Below are 27973 nucleotides of genomic sequence, written 5' to 3' on the forward strand. Positions count from 1 at the left end.
AGAGCAAGGGGCCAGTGTGGGACCATTCAGCACGGGGCTGGGGTAGAGCCAGTTCCATGTACCACCTGTGGAGACCCCAGCTTTCAGCCCTGCCAGCTCACACAACCCTCCTTTCACGGAGAAGGATCCTGCTGCCTCCTTACGACACATAACTACGGGCACAAGCGTGACAGCTGGAGAAAGCGTCCGCTCACAGGCTCGCATCTGCCAGTCTGCACGAAGCACCAACTGCTGGGGCACCCCATGTCACTTGGAAACGTCCCGTCTCACCTCCATCTGGGTCCGTGGTCGAGAGGGCTGTGTGCCTGTTTCCAGTCTCACCCCCCACGACACCTCCACTTGCTCAAGACCACCAGCCCCAGCTTCCTTTGTGGGTCTGTACCCATGCTGTGCCCTCCCGGGCTCCTCCCTTCTCTAATCACCGCACATCCAAATCCCACCTAGTCTCCAAAAAGCTCTGGAGGGAGAGCTGGATTCAAATCCTGACGGTCACCTTGGGGAGCCTGCTCAGCCTCTCTGGGCCTCAGTTTCTTCATCTGTCAAGTGGGGTGGTAGCAGCGCCCACTTCAGTGCTTGGCAACAGCAGGAGCTCACTGGACTATCATTATCACCACTGATGCCGCCACCCTGTACCGCCTCTGAGCCCCCCACCCCAGCTGGAAGTGAGAACCCAGAGCAGAGCGAGACATGACTGTCCTGGAGGAGTGCACTGGCTAGTCAGGGGGACAGCCACAGGCTCATAAATAGCCACATCACAAGGTGGCTGGGCTAGTAAAGGGGCTAAAAGTGACATTTCACATTCTGCCATACTCTAACAAGACTTTTTAGAAGTCTGGCTCTCTTCCCACTCACTAAAAGTTTCACTCACTCCTGACAAGTTGAATAGGCATTTTTAAAAGTCAGATCAAACTACATTTGGAGAACTCCCAAAAGCTCCGAGAATCTTCTCCCACCCTTTCTTTATGGGGACTGGCTGCCTGGCTCCTGCCCGCCCCACTCCACGCCCGATGCATGTGCACCCCACCCCAGTGTTCCATGCACACCAGAACTCGGCAGCCACACGTCAGGGCGAGCGCACGGGCACCAGGCTTGAAGGGACTTAAGGGTGTCACAAGACAGGCCTTGTTCTATCACGACAGTGATGGACCCAGGAGCCCCAGGAACCAACACTCTTCTTGTGTGCACTGCACTTTACAGGTTCTAAAACACTTCCATGTCCGAGTGTCACTTCCACACCCATGAAGTCATCTCACCGTGACTGAGACCTCCTAAACTGGGGCTCTGGGGCAGGCTCTATGTCCACGCAACTTTCTGGTCCCTACAGCTCACGTGGAGCTTGGCATACAGTAAGATGCTCGGTCCATGAAAAAAACGTGCTCATGGTCACGCAGCAGAGGAGAGCGGCAGGTCTGGCTGACTCTCCCCTCAGACACAGCGACACTCACCGCCCACTCTGCTGCCCACCCAGCACCAGCCGGCCCGGCTGCCTGGCCACCCTACGAACTGCCTGAGCACCCAGGATCCCTGGGCGCTGGGGAGTGGCAGTGGGCAGGCGCTCTCCCCAGGGAGGTGGTGACTGCAGGGGGAAAGCGGGAGCAGGGAAAGGCAGAGGGAGCGTGTGCCAAGGAGAGAACAAAGGCAGGGACGGAGACGGCGGATCCCGCCCGAGGAAGTGAGGCGATGGAAGTTTTCTGAGACAGACTGTCAGCTGTGAAGAGGAACACGTTTCTGAACTCCTGGCGCTTATCAGACCGGGCTGGCGAGCACAAGGGCCCAGGACAATGCGGCTCAGGAAAGCGGGTGCCACAGACCGTTTTCTTCCCTCGACAAATTGACACCACGTTGTTAGAATGATGAAAAGCATTCGAAAGATAAAGTACTCTCCCAAATGCTGTCAGCCTTTAAGTCTCCCATGTCATCCCCAAACCAGGCAACTGGAGTCTTAGGGGGAAAAGAAAACCCAAAACCAGCACTTTTCTGATTTGTAATTACATCTAAATCAGAAGAAAACTGACAAAATGGGCTCTTTTACAAGAAAGTGCATTTTGAATTTAAAGCCCAAGAGAAGCCGAGTGCTAGACTTTATTGCAGTGTGGGAATGACTCTGTCATTAGCCTGTTTGTGCTGCTGCAGATTTGAAGACTCGAGATCCAAAGAAACGGGGCGTGGCCCTGGGGCCAAGGACTCCCATCCCATTGTGTGGCAGAGGAGCATGAAGAATGGAGTCCCTGATTCTTAGATTTTACTGCCCTCGGCCCCTCCCCACCGGCCAGGCCCACCATCCACAGAGCAGAGGTCGTGAGCCGCCACAGGGTCCCCTTGTAATCCTACTTCCTGTTGCTGCCCGGTCAGGCTTTCTGAACAACCTCTTTAACCTGACCACACAGCCGCAGTTTAAAAATGTAGCAAGTGGGTCGTCCAGAAACAGCTCTGAGAAATCAGCTCCCGGAGTCCAGGCCACCGCCGCCGGCCCAGGCCTGCCAGCCCCGCCCCGCTGCAGCAGCCCAGCACACTCCAGCCGGCGACAAGGCCTGTCCCGCTAGCTCGCAGCTAGAGGGTGAGGGGAGAGAAGGCGGAATTCCGGCTCTTCACAGGAGTCTGGCAGCTCATGCCCGGCTCTCCGCAAATCCCTGAGCCACAGTTTTATTTTGAGCCAGAATTGACGATTCGGGTTCTGAGGGTCACGTTCTAGAGGCGCACTCCAGGCAGGAGTGTGTACAGCTGCCTGATTCTTGTGGTGTGACTGTTCACAGAAGACAGGCCTTGGCATTCTTCCTCCCCAGAAATTCGCACCCCACCCCGAAGCTCTCTCTCCAGAGACACTGGCTGCAGTGCTCAGGGCCACCGTCTGCAGAAGGCGACTGCCGCCGCAACGTCCGGGTTCAGAGAGGGTGCACGGCTACATGGGGCCCGGCCAGGCTGCAGGGCCAGCCCGCACCGTGTCTGCCCCGGGCAAGTCTCAGCTGCCTCATGGTAAGACAGAGACATGTCTGCCGAGGGCCGGGGGGAGGAGGGAAGGAGACCGTGTGTGCGAAGCCACCACACAGAGGCTGGCCGTTATCCCTAAAGCCAGGGCTCCTGAAGGGAGACTCTTCAGACTCCATCAGCACCCATGCACCGAGGTCCAGGGGGATCCCAGCCGAGAGGGCACAGGACCAGCCCACAGCTCTGCCACTCTGCTAAAGGGGTGCAGAACCTTCCCCCCACCGCCCCCGGCCACTGTGCGCCCCACACCAGTGAGAGCAGCACACACCGGTGAGAGCGGCGGGCAGTGCTGGAGTGGTCAGGATGCCTTCCTGGAGGAGGTGGAGGTCTCCCCAGGGACTCGGCGCAAGTGTCAGCAATAAGGCATATGGGGGGGGGGGTGTCCTGCAAGTGAGGGAGGGGCGGTAAAGAGACCAGTCCCGATGCTGCAGAGTTTGTGGGGAGGTGTACAGCACAACAGAAATGGAGTCTGGGGATGGATTTCAAGGGCTCTAGATGCTAAACTCTTTGGGGCTTTACTCTAAACAGAGGAAGCGTCAAAGTGTTGGAACAGAGGGGTGAGTGGGTTCCGGAAGGTGAGAGCCAGGGAGGTGTAGGGTAGGGGTAGAGGACACCGCCCCAGGGATGCTGAGAAGGAAGTTAACACTCAGAGGACCTGGAACCTGGTGGGACCACAGCAGAGGCAGCCTGAGGACGTTTGTCCTTACCTGAATCCTCTCTTCTCTGGGCTGAAAAGCCACAGCCTAGCTTCTTCCAGCAGGGATAGAGGGTCAGAAAATGCAGTTATCACCAGGTGACTTTGTTTCTCTTTGTACACAAACTGAAACAAGCCCTCTTCTCTAATCAAGAACCTTCCTTTCACTTTTGCCCAGTAAAGGTTCGGTTCCTGCTGCCTTTCCATAACCAGGCACATGTACTGGTGACTCCCCCAGCAAGGAAGGGGAAGGACATGGACATAAAACCGCACAACTATGAGACAAGAACGGCCAGGCAGTCAGTCCCAAGCAAGGTGCAGAGGCGTGACCCACGGGTGAGGGGCGGGAAGGATCCTGTGTCAGCATTTGCTGGCTGGGATGGCAGGAGGAAGAGCATGCCCGCTTCAGAAACGGGCCCAGGCAGGGTGCAGAGGTGTGGACATCCAGTGAGTTCAGGGAAGGATGTTCCCTGGCGTAGCAGGCAAAGGAGACAGAGACTCCCTTGTTGGGGGCAGGGTGGGGCCTTGAATGCCAGGTTAAAGCAACTCAATGACATTTCAAAAAAGCAGTGGGAAGCCCCAGGAGGTCTTGAGAAGCCGAGTGACCAGAGTGACCAGTTCAGAGTTGTGCTTTTATTGGAGGGAGGTGATGCCAGCTGCCCTCCAAAAAGAGGTCGTGGCTGGGGCTGGTACCGAACACACAGCGCACAAGCAGAGGAGAAAGAGTTACTTATGGGGCAGCCTTCCCATTGCCAAAACCTAGCCAGTCAAAGTCGGCTTTCAAACGCAGTTTTTAAATAGTGCTTTGGGCCTTAGTGGAAACAACCTCATTCTCTACCTATTTCCTTTCTTGTTCTTCAATTTTCTCCTGAGTTTCTGAATATTAATCTCATGAGGAAGTCATTAGCTGGAGCTGCAGTCTGTTCTAATTATACAGCGTGCTAGGAGCGCCGGGGCAGACGCGGGAAACGTGCCGACGTCTGGCTTCCCAGAGCAGGCCCCAGGGTGGGACTGACGGGACCGGGTGCCACGTCTGTCCCATGCGGGGTCCCCGAGTCTGCTACTCGAATCCTCTGCGCCCTGGTCCCCTCACTGGGGATAACGAGAGTACCCACCCATAGGGCTGTTGCAATGAGGTAAAGAAAAGCTTAGCACAGTGCCTGGCATACAGAAGGAGCAGGATATGTGTTAGTAAATCCAGAAGTCACCCGTCATCTTGTGACTTAATTACTACCCTCACCTCCAAACTGCACATACACCCTTTGATTACTGAGGGACAGTGTTGTGAGTGACACGCTGGGCTGGGAATGGGGAGGCCCCGGCCCTGCTCAGGGGCTCCCTGACTTTGGGGTGACATCAAACAATTCACATCCCTATCCCTCACACGGGAACGGGAAATTACCACTCTCTCTGCCTCCTGGGGCAGCTGAAGACAACACTGATGTGAGAGCTCAGGGCAAACTGTGGCGTGCCATGAAGGGGTCCGTGCTCCCCTGCCTCCACCTTCAGCTGGGAGTTTAAGAAGGGATCTGCCTGCAGGGAGAAGTGTTTGCATTTTGCTCATCTGCTGGCTTCCCTCGGAAATCACTTGTGACAGGCTCTTGGAAGGCTGGGCCAAGAAAGCAGCCGCTGTAGCCAGAACAGCAGGGGCCCGATACCAGCCTGGCCAAGCCTGGGCTTTCCTGGGGCGACCTGACCCAACCTAGAAGATGAATTCCTATTAATTCCCACCATAGCCGCCAAATGCTGGCCATGTACCAGGCCAGAGTTTTCCCAAGGCCCCTGCAGGGACAGAGGCCTATTATATAGGGGCCCCTCATATCCATTAGCACACAGCCAAGTCTCTGGCTAGGGCCTGGGAGCTATTTAAACTGCCCCCCTCTGCCAGACTGTCCTTAGCCTCACCTGTTCCCACCTTGAGCTCCAGCCTTCCAGACCCCTTTTCCCCCAGACCCAAACTGCCCTTGCCAACTTCCATGACTTTTGGCCAAGCTGTGGCCTCTGCCTGGAGGACATTTCATTCTTCCCATAGCCACTTCTCAGGACCAAGCCAGAACCCACTCCTACCTTCTCCAGGGAGCCTTCCCAGATTCCCCTCCCAGAATCCATCCATCCGACATCCCTACAACCCCCTCGCCCTGCCTTACAGTGGAAGGCTGTGTCTGCTGCAGGGCCCCCAGCTTCTCTCCTCCTGCATTCTTCACCATGCCCATGCCAGGGGGCTCACCTAGTAAACGAACGGGGAACTGAACCTCAAAGACACCCCGCTTTGAATAGGCTAACTGCTCCACCACGTCCTTAGATTCTGGGGACTGACATCTCGACTGTGCATTTCTCCATCTGAGAGCAGTGAGTTGCACCCTTGCTGAAAAGGTGATCTCTGGGGGCACAGCCGTGGAAGCCAGCTGTCTTCAGATGGGAGAAGCCCAACATGACTGAGCCTAGGGACGTGGAGCTGGAGTGGGGGTGGGGGCGATCAAGGGTCAGTGGCTCTCTCCACTTCCCTGCCATAGAAACCATTAACTGCATCAGCAAGTCACAGAAGAGCTGGCTGGCCACCTTTAATCCTCCCAGAACGCATTAGCCACAGAGAAAGCTCGGTGGGTGAGGGGCAGGCCTTGTGTCAGGGCCACAGCCCCTGTGCTGGAGCCAGCAAGCCGAGGCGGTGACCTAGAGAGGCGGGCAAGCCCTGGCTCTGCCTGGCAGCCCACTGCAACCCGCCACTGCACATAAATTACAGGGAGGAGGCTGGTGGCCAACAGGCTGCAAGGCCGGCCCTGCCTCTCTGCGGCACAAGGAAGCGCTTTGTGCAGCCCAACACCTCATTATCTGGCATCTCAGTCACACCGGAAAGGGCAAATAATGGGGTGAGCGCGACACATGTTGCGCAGACGTCCCTCCCTGCACAAACCTGTCCTCGAGTCCCACTGCCGATGGGGCCAAGGCTCAATTAACTCCTTAGTATGTGTTTGCAGCCCTTCAATCTGGCCACAACAAATCTTTCCAGAAAAATTCCAATTTATTTATCCATCCATAAAATAGTTACTGAGCACCCACCCTGTGCTGGGCACAGTGCTAAAGGAGCTGAAGGACCTCTAAGTCCCACGGGCAGATCTCACAAAAGTCCCAGCCTAAAGCTTTGCATAGAGGGACACTCAATACTTGGTAACTGTTACTACTGTCACTCCCACCTGCCACCAAAGGCTGCTCTTCCGAATGCCCACCACCACCACACCAGAAAGGCAGGCAGCACAGGCCACTTGGCCTATCAGAGGCTGCTAGATGCCTTATGATGCAGAGTGTCTCAGCTGCTCTGGAGGGCACTGGGGTTTGGGCTTTCTATGCTGGAGTTACTGGAAATCTGGGGGTGATCAGGGTTGCGGGGCACAATGAGCCCCCGCCAACCTCCCTGATGTCACTCATCTGACAAGCACTCCTGGGTCCACTCTGGGGGTCAGACCCTGTGCAAGGTGTGGGGCTCCCACTGTAGCCCTACAGGAGCCCAGCAGGGACAACAGACACAGCAGCCATGACATGGTGTGACCTGCCACAGAAGCATGGACGTACGTACATGGAGAAGGGGAGGGCGTGAGGGTAGGAAGCATCTGGAATGGTAGGACAGCTGAGCTGGACTTGGGAGGACGAGGAGGATAAAGGTGTGATACACACATGTGAAGACAAGAGGCATGCAGGGGAGCCCTGCATCCTGGTGAAAGGCTAACAGTTCCCAGCTGGCTGGCATGGAAGGGACGGAGTAACGAGAGCCCTTCCAAGAGGTAAGCGTCACTGGAAACTCAAGCTGAGTCTGGATGTGAACAGAAGCCATGCGGAATATTTAAAAGTAATGACACATCCAAAGTCACTTTTGAAGAAAGAAGTTGAAGAATGGATCAGAAGGGTTCTTAAGCAATATGGGAAACCAACTTTGGGGCTTTTTTTCTGACAGTATTTGAAAAAGCCATAACAATAACCAATTTTTTTCCTAACTCTTTATCATGTACCAGACTAGACAAGAGATACTACACAGGACAACACAGTTGCAGGGAAAAAATGACACATTTTAAGAAGACATACGCTTTCTGACATGCAAATGTGGATACCTTTTGTGCAACTAAGGATTGATCAAAGATCTTCTAGTGTGTCTAGGCCAGAGACAGCCTGCAAGAAACCAAGAGAAGGTGGGGTAGGGTTTGTCATACAATCAGGAGGTCAAAAGGGGTACATATAAAACAGAGAGAACAAGTCAACATGGGCCATGATTATGAAGAGAGGTGGCAGTGTTTTCCACCAGGGATGGGCAAAGCTTTACCTATGCAAATAAAGCATTGCTGGAACGCAGCCACACCTGTTCACCTATGTACTGTCTGTGGCCCTTTCGAGCTACAAGGGCAAAAGTGAATTGCGGCAACAGAAAGCGTGTTGCTGCAAAGCCTAAAATACTTACTACTTGGCCCTTTACAGGAAATTTGCTGACCCCTGTGTTAGACGCATGAGAACCTTAACACACGCAAACAAGAACAAGGGCATCTTGTGGGCAACATACTTGCCCAACACCACTCTGGGTCTTGCTTCTCTGAGCAGGGCCCTCAGGAGGCCCCACATTTCTTTGAACATCTTGGGGTGGTCAATCTTCCAACCTCTGGAGTGGCCTTAATTTCTGGAAACTGCCCAAGGCTTTTCTAAACCAATTCAGGTGAGAAGGTGGGTGATCACCAAGGAATGAAACCTGCAAGCTTGCCAGGGGCAGGACCCGAGTGCCCTCAATGCTGGAAGAATTAAAATCAAAATCGCAGTGAGAAATGTGGTTTTGTTGTAAAGTTGAGCAACTTTGTTTTCATGTGTCTCATTAATTGGGGACAACAGTGATCTGATGTTTGGGCCTCAGCCTAACAGTAAAAAAACCCTCAGTCTCTTGTGGCTTGTGACTTACCTCCTACAAGACAAACCGCATTCCACAGGAACCTGAGGTTGGTCGGTTGGCTGGGAGACAGCTGTTAGGGACTGTCCTGGGAAGTTTTTGGAAAAGTCAGGGCCTGCTTAAAAGGGAAGAACACTGGGCATTTTACAAATGCAGACACTGTGGCTCAGAGAGGGGAGGGGACTTGCCCAAAGTCACCCAGCCAAGGAACCTCAAGGGTCAACTCATCCAGAGTGGCTACAGTGTTCCAGGTTCTATGCCAGCTGTGTGTGTATGAGGGGGGAGAGACGGTAAGTAAAAAATGAGTTCAAGTTCTCAAGGAGCCCAGTCCCTGGTATCCAGATAACACAGGAATGTCAATAAAAACGGAGAAGTGTGGCAGGCCCTGGGCACGGTCCCTGACCTCTCCGAGTCTATTTATTTCTATGAAAAATGGAGACCACCTTCCTCATAGAGTTCCTGTGAGAATTACAATGAGCTGCATCTAAGGCACCCACAGAGTACAGCATACAGTGCATCCTCAACAGAGAGCAGCTAATAATCTCAGGCACAAGGCTGAGCTATTTTCTAGTTGCAACAGCCTGATCTTCTTACCCACAAAGTGTGTATACACACACACACACACACACACACACACACACACACCCTTCAGCACAGGAAACTCTTGGAGGCTGCAAGGCTTCACCAGGCACCTGTCACGTGCAAGTCCTGGTCCTGCCTGCCTCCTACGGGGAAGTTAACAGAGGGGAAAACTGCAATCTGCCTCTGGAGCGGCAACATTTCCACCGCTCCTGGCTAATGCCTTCTGCAGTTTACAACTGTCCCACAGTTGTAAACGCAGGATAAACTCGAACTGAGCAACAGAAACAGATCAAAAAGCAGGTTGGAGGCAGCCAGCCTAGACTTCTTCCAAAGGGGAGAAGGGAAAATCCCCACACCTTCGCAGCTCAGGAGTAAAGCCAGTAAACCCGCCATGCCGGCCTTTCTCCTCTCACGGAACAGCCCAGTGTGCTGGTGGGTGTTAACCTGGAGAAGGTGTGAGCTGCAGCTTCCTGTGCCTGACTGAGCAGTTCCTGTACAGGTCCTTACCCAAGCTACGGGTGTGGCCTCGGACACAGACAGATAACGTCCTGAGCGAGCACCAAGGGCCAGCGCTGGCACCGATGAGCAAGCCTGGTGAGCTTATATAACAAAGGGCTTGTCACCACTTCCTGTGATCCTCATCGCCAGCATTCCAACACAATGAGACACTCTCAGCCTGGCTTTGAAGTTCAACAACCCATTCAGATGGCCCCAGCAAAAACACTCAGCTGGGAGGTGGAGAGCCTGCACTTCCTTGCCTTACCTTCTCATGCCCCCAACGTTGCGCTTTTGCGATATCCATTTTTTTTAAATTTATATTGGCAAATGAATAATTCACATTTGTTGTTTAAAACAGCAAAATATTCCAACCTTGTGGTGATAAGCACTGTTTGCATTTTGGTCTAGTTCCTTCCAGCCTTTTTTCTACTTATGTAGCTGGGAATGAGGGAGGTGGAAATGAATACGAATATTCATAGTTTTTTATATCCTCTTTTTAAAAGAATTTACACATGGGCCTTTTCTCTCTTGACGATTCTGCAGTGGAGTCACGAACTCCACTTCTGTTGGCTACGTTCCTTCTCACTATATATAGGCCATGCATTAGCCAGTCCCCATGCCTGGATATTTAGGTATTTTCCAGCTTGTTGTTTTTCCAAATGCTTTAGGTGATTTATAACCAACTAAATCGGCCGGGCGAGGTGGCTCACGCCTGTAATCCTAGCTCTCTGGGAGGCCGAGGCGGGCGGATTGCTCGAGGTCGGGAGTTCGAAACCAGCCTGAGCAAGAGCGAGACCCCGTCTCTACTATAAATAGAAAGAAACTAATTGGCCAACTAATATATATAGAAAAAATTAGCCGGGCATGGTGGCTCATGCCTGTAGTCCCAGCTACATGGGAGGCTGAGACAGAAGGATCGCTTGAGCCCAGGAGTTTGAGGTTGCTGTGAGCTAGGCTGACGCCACGGCACTCACTCTAGCCTAGGCAACAAAGCGAGACTCTGTCTCAAAAAAAATAAATAAATAAATAAATAAAAAAATATAACCAACTAAATCATTAGGACTCTCTCCTTAGGATAAACGCCTAGGAGGGAACCGCTAGGTCCCAGAGTAGCAACTTCTAAGCTTCTCCGTGCACGTTGTTCCTCATTTCCGGTCACTCTTTCTGACCTGAAACCAAGCCCACAACATTTTTAGAGCAACTTGGATTTATTAAGTCCCTCGACAGCTGCCTTATTGGCCGACTTCAAGATAGGGATGAACAGCCTTAAAGATGGGAAAGCAGTCTCACAGAGATGCAATGACTTGCCAAGGTCATGGACACTCACCTTGAACCCAGACTAACCCTGAGCAGAGCTCCTCCACTGGCCACACTGCCTCCCTCGCAGGAGCCCAGGCCAGGACGGAGCAGGTACCGTGGGGGGCACTTTAAAATCGAGTGGCTGACGACCTGCAATACACACAGCTTGCTCCAATCTCCAAGTCTCACCCTGTGATTTTGGGTCCATCCGCCAATGCCAAAGTCTGGGCCATCCAACCCCAGAACCAATGCAGGGAAATGTCCCAGTCCTTCAGCAAAAGGGCTCAAATGGTCTTTTACTCAGCAATGGGGAAGGTTCCCTTTACCACTAAACAACTAAGGAGCAGAAAATGCCACACCCAGTTAAGTCTAAGGAATAGATTTAACAATGATAATCTAACCCATTTATCTCATATTTTTAGACTGTGACTGCAAGGTTACCTTCCATTTCACATTGAAGCAAGCCTTTGAAATTCAAATATACGAATCTTCTAAGGAAGCCAGGCCTCCTCCCACAAGTAAAGCCCAGATTTCCCTGTTTTGGATTGTTAAAGAAAAGTCGGTCCATGAAGTCACAAGAATAGACGCACAAACTGTATGTTTTGTTTCCGTACCCTTCATAAATCTAAAGTCCCTTTCCCGTAACTATTAAGGTGGCCATCAGAAATGCCCAAGTATAAAATGGCTCTCTAAATGAGTGAATGTACACAACTGAAATTGACTTTCGGTGTAAGAAATACTTGAGTACATATGGAACTACAAGCTGCTGAACTTTTAGGGATCCAATACTCTTAAGTGTTTGCTAGTTGGTAGAAAAACAGGTGAAACCATCTAATGTAAAGCGGTAAGAAGGTATTTTCTGGGATAACTACTTCCCAAAGGGCTAGGCAAGCACAAAAAAAAAAAAAAAAAAAGAAGAGAGACACTTCTAACTGAGAAAGAGTGAGTGAGAGTGAGAAACAGTACAACAGAATGTGGCTTCACCCCCGTTCACTGACTACAACTCACTACCAAACTGCACAATCAGCATCCCTCTGTGAGCTGTCACAACCTCTGCTTCCACTGGAGGCTTCCTGTCTAATATGCTAAGGACTCCTCAAAAACCAACAGTTTGCCTGGATGAAGAAACCAGGCAACACTAGGCCTCCTTCTACCCTCGTCTGCAGGTGCTCAAGCCTCTGGATGAGGGGTGCACACGGAATTCAAGGTGGCAGAACAAGGGAGAGGCAGGCAAGACCCCAGGGCACGCCTGGGTTTGGCGCCTGCACCTTGACAGCCTTCAGGCCCCAGGCCTGGGGGTGTAATCCAGGCTGTGACAGTGTTCTCAGCTGTCCTGTGGGTGACTAGGAAGTGATGACACTGACTCCCCCCGCCTCGTCACTTCACAGTCACACCACAGATGGCTTTCAGACAGATCCAGAGAGCTGACTGACAGCAACACTATCATCACAAAGCATTTCTTCTGGACTTGTAGAGCAAGCTCTGCCGGCCAGAGTGGCCCTCTGATTGAGCAGCGAATGCTGAAGGAACTGGCCAGGGATCCTCAGGGGGCTCTTCGATTGAGCCCAGCAAACATCCTCATCAAGGCTAATGTTTCTTTCCTTCTGGAACCCGAAGGATACGGAGCACTTACTATCTCTCAAACAGCTCCTCCCCTGGGAGGACGGTCAGCGTCTGCACTGGCTCAGGGCCCTGGTTCTCCCTCTCCCCTCTGCTGAAGACTGCAACTATGACGCTGGCAGCTTTACCACAGATTCCCTCTAACTGCCATCATTTGTCCGCACAGCCCAGAATGCCTCTAACTCCTGAAATGTAACCAGGAGACAGGAGAGCAGAGCCTCCGTCTCAAGGTCAGGTGACTGGCTGTCAACCCCCAAAACACACATGGCCCACTGCCCTGTCTCCTTAGCCCCCCACGTCTTCCCTCACCGTGGGCTGTTCACGGCCGTGCCCGTGCCTGCTGCGTGTTCCTGCAGAAGCAAGCAGTCCGATCTGCACAAGGCCTGCTCGACCCCACTCTGCAGCCAGCAGGACCTCGAGGTGCTGACACACTGCCATTCCCAGCCCAGACTCCGTGACCCCGGCGCATGTTCTGTCTGGCTCCGACAGAACGCAGACGAATGCTCTGGTGGACTGAGTAACTTACAGACTCCCACCAAAAGCATCTCAGCTATTGACAACCACCCAGAAAAATCCATTCTCTTGACAAGCCATCGGTCAATTTCCCTCAACTGACCAGCGTCATCTGAGAGCTGCCTGAGCCGTCACTTGCAGTATTTCACGGCTTAACGATGCAGACTGGGGTCAGGCCCTTGCTGCCTCTGCCCAAAGCACCTGATGTCCCCCTAACTGGGGTCCCCACCCTCTCTAACCCATCCTCTTAAGTGGCAGACATTACACATTCTAAAGCACTGATCTGAAGCTGCCACTCCCTGCACCTTTCGTTACCCACAGAATAAAGACCAAACTCCGTTGCCCAGCCCCAAGGCCTTCCCACACCTGGCTTCATCTCCATTCTAGCACCTCCTTCAGCCACTGGGGACCACTCACAGGGACCCCTCCCAGGATGTCCTTCTCAAATCCACCAATCCTTAAATATTCAAATCCTACCTACCCATGAAGGCCCAGCTCCCACGTCATCTCTTCCATGAAGTCTGCCCTGATGTCCCTTTGACAGCATTATCCTGAAAACGCATGTGGAGAGAACCTGCCCCAAACTGCATACTTTTCAACAGTAGAGAGCTATGGTTTCCACATGGCTCTGGCCTCATGCTTCAGGGACCACCAGGTGACACAGAACTGACACTGTCTTCTGCATCTGTGTGGCACAGTGATTAAGGGCACACACAGGAGCCAGAATGACTGCCTGGGCCAGCCCCCTAGCTCTGCCCATTACTTGCTGTGTCACCTATGACAAAGTACAAACCTATTTGCCTCAGTTTCTCCATCTGTAAAATGGGACTCTGAATAGAACCTGCCTCCCAAGGAGAGCTGAGGGGATCAGCGGGTGAATACACAGAAATCTCTTAGAACAGGGTGGTCATCCCAGGTAGAGCTTTTACTTCTGCCCTTCAGCTGTGCAGAAGTGTGCATCAACCACAAACTGACCCATCACGATAAGGAGAGGGTTACTTTTTGAGGATGACATCATTGGCCCAGAAAGGGTGACCCCACTGGCTTTACTGTGGCTATCGAAAGCCCAGATCTTCAAGCTGGACTGAGGCCCAGGACAGATTGTGGCCAAAATAATATAAAACCATTCATGAAGCTCTTCCCACAAGCCAGGCATTGTGCTCAGCCATTTAAACAAATGATTTTATTTAATCCTCACAATGACCCAATGTACTTCCCGTGAACATCTCATCTCCCACGTTTTTCCATCTGCAAAATGGGGACTTTCAAAGCACCACCTCCAAGACGCACCATGAGGACCAAGCGTGCAAAGTGTTGCATATGGCGCAAGGCACACAGAGCAAGTTGCCAAGAGACACCATCTAGTATTGTTATACCCACATAACAGATGGGGTATTCCAGGCCCAGAGAAGTTAATCACCTGTCCCAAGTGACTAAGCTTCCAAGTACCAGGGCTAGGATTCGAGCTCCAGACTTCTGACCCTAAAGCTGGCGTTTGTGTTATGCCACCACAGTGGAATACCAATGGGTCCTACTGTGTCTGCATCACCAGCTCTGGGCACCTGTGGCATGTGGCCCTGCTTGCCCCCACAAGGGGCAAAAATCCAGGACAGAAAACGCCCGGCTCCTGACACCATGCCACCTACACCCTCAGCCAGGCAACCTCTGCTCCACTTGCTACCTACACAGGGCCGAGGTCCTGAATGGCAAGATCCTGCCTGTTCCTCTGCAATCTACTCCTTACTGCTCAGATACTCCTTTGCTGAGACTCCCCAAATCCACCACGACATCCGACCTTGCTCCCTGTGTAGTCACCCGCCTGAACAGCTAACTCCTCAGTGCCAACCTTAGCCCATCCGCTCGGAACCCGCTCCCGTCCGTCACTTCCTGCCCACAGGAAGCTCCTGGACTTGGGTTCCACTCAGGCCCCCACACTTGTGATAGTAAAGGGTCCCTGTCCTTAGCAGCTGTTGTCTTGGCTGGGAATCCAGCTCTGCAGGGCGATGTTGCGGCCTGCAGCTTCTCTCTGCCTTTGAAAATACAATCACACAACTGAGGGGTCGTCATGTGAGAGAAGTAAGGTTAGACTGGTTCTACTTGGCCTCAAAGAGTCAAACCAAGACAGTAGTAGAATCTACAAAGAAAGAGAGTTCAGCCAACAGCTCCTGTGAACACTAGGCACTCAACAAATTGGACTGAACATCAGAAAAATACCTTCAACCCCAGCTGTGCAAAGGTGGCTGCCCTGAGAGGTGACAAATGTCTTTATTACCGGAAGTTTTCCTACATGGATGGAAGAGGGCTGGATGGTGTGAACCCTGGCTCTCTGCAACCCCAAAGGTCCAGGACAGTGGCTTTCAACCTTGGCTCCAGACCACAATCATCTGGGGAGCTTTGAAAAATACTGGCGGCCTGGCTCACCCCCAGAAATCACGGCTTAATAAATCTGGGATGAGAGCCCAGGGAACTGAAATTTTAAAAAATGCTCTCTGGGTGATTCAAACGTGCTGCCGGCGCTGGTCTCAGGTTTGGTGACATGATGTAAACACTTAGTGTAGCAAGTTAGGTAGATACCCTTGGCCTCTCAGAACCACAGAGATGTTCACCGGTGTTCAAAAATCTGCATTTTTTCCCCTGGATTTATGCCCCGTGAACACTCCTGGACTTAACGTGCTCCCTACTGCCAATTTGTTAATGTCATAAACCCCACAGCAAACACTGCAGGATGGATTATCCTGACACTGGCCCGAGAAAGAGAAACAGGCAAGAGCAGTCTGGAAAGGCTCTCTCACCGACTAAAGATGGAAGACACCTCGGTTGGGGGGGGGGAGGGGGCAGAAAAGGCTGGGGGGGGGAAGAACGGGGTGAATTATTAGCACTTGAATTGTACTTTGTGTGGGTGTTAAAAAAAAATGTAGGCAAGCAAAATCATGTGGTCCCCACATGCCAGACCTTCAAGTCCTACCCATCCTTCAAGTTTGAACTCTCCTACTGGCCACACCCACCCCGGCTCAACTGCTTCCCTTCGGTACTTGGAGAGTCATCTACCTGCCTGTCTAGGCTGGGACTGAACTCCCTCTGCCTCGCTTTAGAGCTGCTCTCCAATACCCACTCCTGGGCTCCGAGTTGGAACACCCAGGCTGACTCATCTGACCATCCTGCCGGACTCAGCCCAGTGCTAGAACATGGTCAGTATCTGAATGCTACACCCTCTTCCAGAGAAGTCACTGTGAAAGCTGAAACACTCACTCAGTTCAAGGCACACGGGCAGGGAAGACCACAATAGGTGATCACCCCAAATACACGCAGACAGCCCAGGCCCACGGTCCTGGAGGGGGACACCGACGCCACCAGAGGTAGGGCAGAGCTTTCCTGGCGACGTCCCACCCACCACAGCAGGCCTGGCATCCAAAGACGAGCGCTAATACCTAGTTACTTCCCTTAGATGTCAGGAGTTGAATGTGTAATAAGCACGTGGATATCTGCAGAAGAAAGGTGTCATTTTAGATAAAGACAAGCCTTCATCACCATTATCATAATCACCGATGAGATCTAGACACAGTCAAGGCGAGACAGAGTCAAAATATTTAAGTCTAAAAGGCACCTGAAGAAACAGACACACCATGCGCAATCAAAGAGGAGAGGATGTCCAGAAACATACTAGCCACTCAGAAAAATAAAATTACAACCCTACCTCATACCATGAGATCAAACTCCAAACAGATTAAAATGGCAATGCAAAAAGAAAGAAACCATCAAAGTATTAGAAGAAAACACGAGGAAACACTGGAGTAGGGAAGACTTTTCCAAGCAGCATACTCTAGAGGTCATGAGAAACATCAAGACTGACTTCGCAGAAAACAATTCATCGTAAGCAACAACAGTCACCAGACACAGAACCAAAAGACAAGTCACAAATTTTAAAAGATATCCTGCAACCCAAATGGCAGGCAAGGGGCTGCCATCCTCAATCCACAAAGAGCTCTTACAAATGAATAAAAAGATAAACCCTGCAGTAGAAAAGGATGGTCAGAAGACATAAGTAAGTAGTCTATAGCCATACCACCCTCAATGCGCCTGATCTCATCTGATCTCGGAAGCTAAGCAGGGTTGGGCCCAGTTAGTACATGAATGGGAGAAGATGTAAGTAAGCAATTGCAGAAAAGCAACACAAATTGTCAAGGCCCATATGCACCAGGAATCCAACAAGTTGCAAATTCAACAAAATTGCATTAGCATTCCCAGCATCATGAGAGAAAAGTAAAACAGGCCTAAACTTGTGACGTCTAGAACGCAATTTGAAAGCACACATCAAACTTCTTAACTGTCTCACCCAACAATTCTTCTCAGAATCAACCCCAAGGAAATAATCACAGACCTGTGCAAAGAATTAAGCTAAAAGGTGTTCATACAGCACTGTTAAATAGTGAAAACCAGGGAGAGCCTAAATATACAAACAGAATACAATGCAGTCATTAAGTTACAGTCCGTGAATGTTTAAGACAATGTAGACACTGGCCAGGCATGGTGGCTCACGCCTGTAATCCTAGCACTCTGGGGAGGCCAAGACAGGAGGACTGCTTGAGCTCAGGAGTTCGAGACCAGTCTTAGCAAGAGTGAGACCCCATCTCTACCAAAAAAAGAAAAATCAGCCAGGCATGGTGGCACATACTTGTAGTCCCAGCTACTTGGGAGGCTGAGGATCACATGAGCCCAGGAGTTTGAGGTTGCTGATGCCACGGCACTCTAGTCCGGGCAACACAGTGAGACTCTGTCTCAAAAAAAAAAAAAAAAAGGATAATGTAGACACCTTTCTGTGTCTTTAAGCAAAAAGAAAACAATATACACAATATCACTTATTTTTGTGGAGGGAAAAATGGATACATATGCATTGAAAAATGGTTAAATGGATAACAGTAAAATGTTAATAGTTTCTTGGAATTACAGAATTAGGGTTGGTTCTATTTTAGTTTTGCTTATCTATATTTTCTGTACCAAATTTGTCTTAATTTTGTTATAAAGGGGGGAAAAGTTACCTCAGAGATAAACATGTAAATAAACCTCAAGCTAGCCCCTTCCTGAGGAACTGGCTCAGAGCACAGCCACCTCCCAAGGGCCCCATAAGGGGCAGGTAGGGGCTGCACCATTCCGGGAAATCACATGTGCAGCTTTGGAATGCACCAGAGGGATTACAGGGCTGTCTGGCTTTTTGGGAGTGCACATCCAACAAAACGGTAAAGTTTCATTTCAAGAACTTCCTGGTCATTTTCATTTTCAGAATTTAGCCATGGCTTGCAAAGTTCCATTCCTCCTAGTTCTGTTTTCCTCCTCCCCGTAGCAGGTACCTGTGGACCCCATACAAGGGAGAACTTCACAGCAATATGAAGTGGTCAGCGATGAAATGCTCTGCTTAGCAAAACAGCAGCGACTCCAGCCCTACTTCCTCCAGCCCTGCCCCCAAGACTGAACCAGGGCACTGTCTCCACTCTCCCATGGTGCCCCGCTCAGCCCTGCAGCACAGCGGGTGGCCTCTTTTGCATTGGGGCAATTCCAGGCCAGGGGCAGGCAGGCCCCTCCCCCTGCAGCCTTCCTCTATGCCCTGCAGTCACGCCAGGGCAGGCACCAGGAGTGCACACAGCAGGGCTCCCCTCCTGATCTCAGTCGCTGTGGATGGGATCCTCTCTGTCCTAGACATCCTTCCTCCAGACCCACCTCCTATGTGGCCTCCTCTTCCTGGTGGTTTTCCCGATTTCCTCCCCCAAACCCAGAGGCCATCAGTCTTCCCTGGGACCTTGGGAACCTCACGGCCCTGAGGAGTGCATCCACTGCTTTGTGTCCCTAGGACTCAGGTGCTTAATTAATCCTGTCAACTGAATTGAGACTGCCCCTAGGAGCCTTCCCCATCAGAGCTCATGGCCACCCAGCCTTGTGATTGCTGGGCCCAAAATCTTGCTCTCACGCTGGCTCCTCTTCTCTCACATCTCATCTGTCAGGAAGTCCTGCAACCCTGCCTTCACCACATGCCCAAACCCGACCTCTTCTCACCCGATGCTAACGCCGGTCCCCACTGGTCCTCTCCACTAGGCACAATCTCCAAGGGATCCTCTTAAAGCCTGAGCCAGATCACATGGCTTCCCATTCTCAGTGGGAGTTAACGTGGAAGGCCTTTCCAATGCCTACAGGGCCCCACATACTCTGCCCCCCACTGCTCGGCCCTCATCCGCCCCACCTCCTCCTCACCTACTCTGCTCAGTCACTGGGACCCCCATGTTGTCCGAGAGCCACCCAGGCGTGCTCCCAGTGCTCCCTTCTCTTGGAGAGCCATCACGTCCCTCACAAGACAACACCCCACTCCAAACTCAGGCCCGCCTGGCCTCTTCATCCTACCTCATTGTCTTCCCACAGTCCCTACCCGACACACAGTATTTGCTCAACTCCTCGTGAGAGAGTGCGCTCAGGACAGCACGGTTTCTTATCTGTTTTGTTCACTGCTCTATTCCCAGCGCCCAAATGGAACAATCCCCAGCACATAGCAGGCTCTCAACAATACACATTGAGCCGGGCGCGGTGGCTCACGCCTGTAATCCTAGCACTCTGGGAGGCTGAGGCGGTGGATTGCTCAAGGTCAGGAATTCAAAACCAGCCTGAGTAAGACCCCGTCTCTACCAAAAATAGAAAGAAATTAATTGACCAAATAAAATACATATATACAAAAAATTAGCCAGGCATGGTGGCGCATGCCTGTAGTCCCAGCTACTCGGGAGGCTGAGGCAGGAGGATCGCTGAGCCCAGGAGATTGAGGTTGCTGTGAGCCAGGCTGACGCCACGGCACTCACTCTAGCCTGGGCAACAAAGTGAGACTCTATCTCAAAAAAAAAAAAAAAAAAAAAATACACATTGAATAAATAAATGAATGAATGAGGAGAAAGGACTTGGCTCGGGCTCTCATGGCCCAGCTGAGAGCTCTGGGTCCAGCCTGTATGTCAAGGCCCAGAGGGATCTGTATCCCCCAAACCCACCCACCTGTCAAGTCCCTTCCCCGCTCCTCGGCCTTGGGGAGCCCCGTTCTGACGGTTACTGTTAAGTGCTGCTTGGAAAACACTGGGCCTGAGTCATTCCCCAGGGCCCTGACTAACTCTCTCTCCATCCCTGGACCCACCTCCAAGGTCCTTCCTTTGCAGTGTAATGGGAAATCCAGGGAGAGCTCCCCTTGGAGAAAATGGAAAGGAACTGAATGATTTAGAGGAAAAGCGAGTTCTTCCTGCTTCAGCAGTTGAGGAAGCCCAAACTCTCAGGAAGTTAATGCCTCTGAAAGTGAAACATTAATAGAAATATTACTGGAAAATACCAAACAGGAAGAGGAGGAAAATTCCATTGTGGAAGCAAGGTCCTCTGTCCATGGCTCCTTAATGGTCTCAGCAAAGTGTTTCAGAATCAAAACACGGAAAGAAACGGAAATCAATCAGGTTGTCACCCTTCCTGCAGACTCCAGCTTTGGCCAGCCCCTCTACGCCACCCCGGCACAAAGGACACTGTACTCAACACAGGGTCCACAGCCTGGCTGCCTTCTGCCAGGACCTGCTGGCAGGGCAGACTCCGCTCCTCCGGGAACTTAAGTTTCTCCGTCTGCAAAATGGGAATACTGGGAATGGGAAGCTATAGAACACTTACATATTACATAAATGTTGGGCTCCGTCACTCCTCAAAGCCAAAATAGATGATTTTTTTATAAAGAGTAAGTCTAGCCACGAATAAGGCAGAGAAAACTCAGGCCCAAGACTGTGCAGCTTGAGGTGGTTAGCACAGTGGTTAAAAACACAGATGCTGCTAGCACTCTGGGAGGCCGAGGCAGGTGGACTGCTCGAGGTCAGGAGTTCAAAACCAGCCTGAGCAAGATTTGAGACCCCGTCTCTACTATAAATAGAAAGAAATTAATTGGCCAACTAATATATAGAGAAAAAATTAGCCGGGCATGGTGGCGCATGCCTGTAGTTCCAGCTACTCGGGAGGCTGAGGCAGAAGGATTGCTTGAGCCCAGGAGTTTGAGGCTGCTGTGAACTAGGCTGATGCCACGGCACTCACTCTAGCCTGGGCAACAAAGCGAGACTCAGTCTCAAAAACAAAAACAAACAAAAAAACCCTACAGGTGCTGGATCTGGCTTCAAATCTCATCTCTACTACTTACTAGCTGTGTGACCTCAGACAAGTTACTTAACCTCTCTGTGCCTTAGTTTTCTCATATGTAAAAATGAGATTAGTAGCACCTACCTCAAAGGACCATGGTGAGGAGTAAAAGAGTTACACGTGAAGTATATAGAACAGCACCTGGCTCAGAACGCATGCAATAAAAGCATTAGCTAATATTACTATTGTGGAAAGCTCCCTTAATTCAAGTATTATAACTGTACTTTCTTTACACAAATGTGTCCTGCTCTCCCTGCTTCTCCTTTGGCTCCACGGAATCAAGGCCCTGCCAAGAATAGCCTGTGTGCCAGGTTGGCTTTCAGCGCACCCACACCCATTCTGTCTATAGGTAAATTCTGCCATACAGATCTGTGTTCCAACCTTGGCTCCTGTGTCCTCAACCAGAAGATAAGGTCCTTATGGGCAGGCACTACCCAGCAGGCTCATCCCTGTACCCACACAGCTCCTGACAGTGGGGTGCATACAGCAATTTCTCAGTCAGCACAGGCCAAACAAAAGTCTCGAAGTCAGAGACCATCGCTGCCTCTGTTCTGCTAAAGAAAATGCACCACCACCACCATCACCCAACCTCAGAAAGTCAGCAGGGTGTGCTGCCATCAGCCAGCCAGCATCCCAGCCCTCTGCAGCAAAGCCACAAGTCCTGGTTTATTTTCTAGGGCCAAGCCCGACTGATCCCCTCCCCATAGAGGACTGCCTCTTTGCTCCCCTAGCACAAGCTAAACAGGGGACAGCTTGGCCACAGGCAAGTTCGGCTTTGTTGAACCAGAGGAAGACACACCTGTTTCACATTTGCCTTTTAAAGCCAATTTTATAAGGTCAGAAATGTTTTAAGGGCAGGGAGAAGTCAGGGTCAAGTCATAGGGGTTAAGCCCTTGGGTGATCAGTCATGTTCTGAGATTGTCAGATTAGCAGGGACAGTCACCCGATCTCCTTTAAGGAAACTTAAGTTCCTTGTTGATAAAGTCCAAGGTACCACCAGTTTTCTTTTTTCTTCAAACAGAGCACATACTGCCTCGCCAGTCCTTGGAAGGAAGGAACGCTTGGTGTTAAAATGAAAAGACTTGACAGTTACAAGACTCACATTTTGTGCAGCTGTCCCTTGGGATGTGCCAACTCCGTGTGCAGAATTTCTCTATAAAATAACTCAAGTGCTGCATTAACACCTCATTTATGGAACTCTGAGGCAGACAGCGGAGAGAGAGACAGAAAAGCCAGCTCTGGAGCTGCTTCTAGGAATGCCAAAGCCCAGGCTAAAAGGTGGAAATGATGGCAGAGGGATGCAAGAAGAACATTAGGCGAAAGGGAGAAGGAGACATGTAACACACCTTTCTGTAACTATCAGAGCCTTCCTACTATATCTCCATTTAAACCATGGAAAACAGTGGAGCAAATCAGTAAAAAGCACATAGATTTTGAACTCAAGACGGCACTGGTATGATCCTTGCTCCATCACTTGCTAGCTATGTGACATCTGGCAAGTCATTAACCTCTCTAAACCTCAAGTTTATCTGTAAAATAGGGGTCATACTACCTGAGGTAGATGGATGGTGTTGAAGGCTCTAATTAATGGCTTGCCTATACCCTGCCCTTTGCCACGGGATTCTGCAGCTCCTTCTCTCTCCCTGAATCCTGACCAGCCTTGTGACATGCTTTGATCCACGGAATGCAGCAGAAGCAACAGTGTGCGCCAGTTTCCAACCTCAAGAAACCTCATGGACTTCTGCTCTTTCCTGGAACCCTGCCACCATCATATGAACATGTGCTGGAAGATGAGAGACCACAAGGAAAAAAGCTGAATTGTTGCAGCCTAAGGCCACCCCTAAACCAGCCCACCAAACACATAAGAAAGCCCAGCCAAGATCAGCAGGCTGCACACCCACCCACACTGACTGCAGAGGCATGAATGTGCCCAGCTGGGACCAAACTACTCAGATGTGCAGGCTCATGGCTATAATAAAAGCTCATCATTTAAAGCAGAGGTTGGGGGGAGGAGGGGATGAGTATATATAACCACAATTAGATGTGCAACATTTGGGGGATGGACAGGCTTGAAGCTCTTACTCGAGGGGGAAAGGGAGCATGGGTAATATATGTAACCTTAACACTTGTACCCCTATAATACATTAAAATAAAAAAAAAGAAAAAGAAACTGACTTGTTGTGCACCACAGAATTAAAGATATATTATTAAAAAAAATAAAATAAAATAAAGCAGAGGTTAGAAACTACAGCCCACAGACCAGTTCCTGCTTTTATAAATAAAGTTTTATTGGAACACAGCTATCCTCATTAATTTATATATTTCTATGGCTGCTTTCAAGCTACCATGGCAGAGCTGAAGAGTTGTGATGGACACCGCATGGCCCGTAAGCCTAAGAATATTTACTATCTGGCTCTTGAAGAAAAGCCTGCTGACCCCTGGTTTAAAACCACTGAGTTTGGGGTGACTTGTTCTGCAGCAACAGCTGATACAGTACCTAAACCCTTTCCAGTGTGACTGTGAGGATTAAATGACCAATGAGGTTGTTAGTATGAAGCCTGGAGACTATATTTCCTTTCTGGGGAATCAATGGGAGAAACTGGATTTGATGTGCAGAGTTCTCTCACACTACTTTCAAGGGATGGGACTTCAAAGGAGAAAGCATCCCAACCCAAACCACAGCTCCCAAGTTTAGCCCTTACCTTTTCCATCCATGACATTTTAAGAACTAGGAAACGTGGCCACTAATCAAATGGGAATGACTGACACTCTGGCTTCAATCAAGCCCTATATCGCTGATTTTATGTGAAAAGGACCAACAGACAACTCACCGCTCCTCAGCAAGGCAGGAGAAACACTTTCTTCCCTTTGAGGGCTGCAACCTGCCTCTGCAATCTCCTGCCACACCTGCCCTGCTGAGCCACCAACCATTCTCTCTGGGCACAAGCTGCTCTATCCTGCTGCATAGAGAGCCCTTTCCCCCACCTCCCTGCCGGGAAACCACCCACTCATCCTTCCCAACTCTGTCAGTTCAAATGTCACCTTCTCCTGAAAGCCTTCTTTTGACTTCCCAGACCTCTACACACACTTTGGCTTTGGCATTCTTCAGGTTGTGACAGTCTTTTTGGTTTTATCTGTCTCCCCAGCTAGTATTCTTGGAGAAGCTGGTATTCTTGAAGAAGCTTCCTTCTTGGAAAGTTGGCCACTACTTATTTCTGTTTGAATTTCCCCTGCCCAGCAGGCAGCTCAGAAACTGTTTGCTTGTTTAAAAAAAAAAAAAAAAAGTTAAACATGATATTATTTATTCCGTAACTATGGAAAACATGTTATTTAACTCAACTCTGTGGATGCTGACAAAATATAAAGCGTTGGTACACATTAGCATGTATTTAAAACCCAGAAAAACTGATGTCATGATGCATCTTGACTTTCTCAGTTGTGGAAACATTTACTTAATTATGATGAAAGAAACAAGACTTCAGCAGAAAACATAATTGGATGAGACCTGTTTGGCTGCACAAAAGGAGACCTACCAAAGTAACTGGCCTCTTTTGTCATTATTTTTTTATAAAGTGCAACTGAAGGAATAATATTTCTACCTACTGCAGTTTCGTTTTCTTTTTCCAGGAGCTCAGGCCCTCAGTCTCTCACCTGAACCATACCGCATTGTCCCCTAACTCCAACCTCATTGTCCCCAGATTTTGGCAGCTATTTATAGCCTGGGATGCTCCTCCACCGTGGCTCAGAGTACACCCCCCTTCCCTGGCTCAACAATATTCACCTCTCTCACGCTGTCATCTCTCATTCCCTGGGCAAGGCTTGCTGCATGAAAGGGTTGATTTCCAAGAACACATCACACACTGAGGTTTTAAATATATGTTTGCACACATATGTGAATATCCTTACATACATTCTCATACATACTCTTAGCCTGACACATAAGCACTCCTGCAGCCTTCAGTCACCTCCTCCCCTATACTGAAATTCCATTTCCAGCTCCAGATGCAGCTCAAAGCTACCTATTAGATAAAGACCGCCTCAAATTCTCCAAAACAAAAACACAAAAAATGATGAAATACGTGTCAAGCTCCTCCAGGGGCTCAGGCCAGAGAGATTACTGACAAGTCTTCTGCATCGTTCATTCCCTTCCCTCCTTGCTCACACTTGTACTAAGACATCTCTGAGGACACAGTGCTGGTAACAGCTGGCTAAGTTATGTTAGGAGAGAAACTGGCAGAGTAAGCCTAGTCTCTCTTCCAAATGATTCTAAAAGGGAAAATGCACAAGACTGGATGCTGACATTGGGGCTACGGGGATGTGGCCAGGTGTGTGTGCTCCAGGACTCACCTGAGAGAACACATGGGTGCCTAAGTGTGTGACAGAGGGAGGCAGGATATGGGCCCCCAAATACACATCATGGTGGGGGCAGCATTGGAAGAAGGGTCTGTTGACTAACAGCTCTTGCTCCACACCATGGTAACTCTTGACTAAGGCCTGATGTTAAGAACAAACACAAGGGCATCCAACGGACTTAAGAGTCTCATCCTATTCCCTAACAACTGATAAAGACTAAATGGGGTGCTAGAAGTGGGTTTTCCTGGATCCACAAGTGAAAGGCAGAAGGAAGACTGGATCTGCGGTATGCCTGGCCTTCCAAAAGCTGTCTGGCTGGAAATAATGTGAAAACCAGACTGTCTCCCAACTGCCTAACGGGCTGGGGGTGGAGTAGGGGGCTGTTCGCCCAGAATCAGGAGGTGGCCACACACGAGGGGAAGAGGTGAGGTCATCCAGAGTCTCTGCATCCCAAAGCTGCACTGACCAGAAGATTCAGAGGGAGGGTGAAGCAGCAGCCATTGTTGCATTAGTGGTTCTCAACATGTGGTCCCAGGATCAGCAGCCAAAGATCACCTGGGAAATTATACGAATGTAAACATTCCCAGCTCGTCGAATCAGACACTGCAGGATGGGTCCCAGCAATCCATTTTAACCAGCCCTCCAGGAGCACTAAAGTTTGAGGACCACTGTGCTAGAACGTCCTGCTGACCCTCCCTGGCCTGCCTCCCTTTCTCCTCTGACAGAACATCTGGACAACTTCTCAAAAGATCAAAGGGCTCAAAGTCACAACCTAGTAGGTGAAAAGCAGTCCAGAGAGATCTTTTCTAAAAACCCATACCTGATCACAACACTTTTAGCAGCTAACCCCCTTCACTGTCCCCTACTGGGCTTAGCTTACAAGGTCCTCCCTGACCAGGGCTCTACCCAACTCTGACCTCTCAATTCCAGCCACAAGGGACTTCACCTGCAGTTCCCTAAAGAATCAGGCTCTCTTCCAGCCACTATGGCCACCACCCCTCCCCCACATAAGAGCCCTGCCTCCCTGCCTCCAGGTGCCTGGAGCCCCCTCCTGTAAACAAGGCCTCACCGTAGCACTCACCACACCACTGTGGCCTGTCATCGCATTCACTGCAGAGGGGCCCTGCACCAGCACCCAGCAAGGTGGGGCACACAGAAGACACCTAAGAAATATCTGGTGACAGAATGAAGCCAAGTCTTAGCCTGACATTCTGCCCATAAAACAAATCATTCCTCAGTGTTTGAAACAGTCTTAATTGTAATTGGGGGAAAATGCTTATTAAAGTTTGAACCAGGGGCAGTGGGAGAGAAAGATCTGCCCACCTGGGGCATGGATGGAGCGTAACGACGGATACATTCGGAGTCCAGCACAGTTGGCTGTGAACCTTTCTCAGGCCTTCAGAGAACTACAGGTTTTCCCAGTCTCCCCAGCAAGCCAAGCTTGGGCGGACATGAGACTGCAGGAAGCCTCTTTGGTGTTCCCCTCACTGATCAACCACAAGCCCAAGAAATCTGCCCCCGCCACCAAGGCAGCTCCTGGGTGGCCACCTGGCTCCCAGCTCCCTGTCATTTAGGTGTGGCACCCTGGGTGCTTAGGAAGCCCAAGTCCAAGCTTCTGAGGTGTGTCCCCGAACTGGCTCCAGGGAGAGGTGGGATCCTCTATAGACTGCCCATGCTGCTCTCGGCAGCCCAAGCAGGGGAGGGGGCATGCCCGGGCCTCAGGGAGAGAAGGCTAGGCAGAAAAATTAAAGGAGGGATATTCCCTCCCTCCTCCCTCATGGAAAACAAAATAGATCCCTCTCCAAGCACCAGCTGGCAGGTAGGAGCCTGTCTCCCTCCTGTCTGGACATCCACTCCTAAAAGGAATTCAGACTCTTTATCAGTCTCCTCCAGTCTAGGCCTGGGTAAAAGTTTACCTTTGGGAGAAGGTGGGGAGAAGAGCCGCCACGAAGGGCACTGAGAAGGAACTAGCTCTCCCACCGGGCCTCAGATTTAATCAAAACACCGCCTTCCACCAGAAGTAGACAGAACAAGTATTATGTATGGGGGAAGGGAGGGCATCACGAGTGTGAAGGAAGAGAAGGGGGCCGAGTCTGGCTGTAATTAACTCGCCTGCTTCAAAACGGAGGGGGGATCAAAATGACCTGGTATGTTAGGAAGGAGGTTGTCACAACGTTCCCCCAAGTCCCTGAGACGGTATGGGGTGGGGGTGGGGTCAGGAAGGAAGGTGAGGATCGGAGAGGTGTGTCCCCTTCCAGCCTGGCCCGACAGGCGGACCCCTCCGGCGCGCGGCGGGAGAACTGTCCGGCTCGGCGTGGAGCAGCGCA

General features: G+C 50.7%; 1 protein-coding gene across 1 annotated transcript in view; it reads right to left on the minus strand.

Annotated features, from left to right (window-relative positions):
• Positions 1 to 27973, minus strand: part of SHB (SH2 domain containing adaptor protein B) — a 134512-nt gene that overhangs the window by 104585 nt on the left and 1954 nt on the right. The window lies entirely within an intron of this gene.

The sequence above is a fragment of the Microcebus murinus genome, chromosome 12 (assembly GCF_040939455.1).
Source record: "Microcebus murinus isolate Inina chromosome 12, M.murinus_Inina_mat1.0, whole genome shotgun sequence".
In the NCBI taxonomy this organism is placed as follows: domain Eukaryota; kingdom Metazoa; phylum Chordata; class Mammalia; order Primates; family Cheirogaleidae; genus Microcebus; species Microcebus murinus.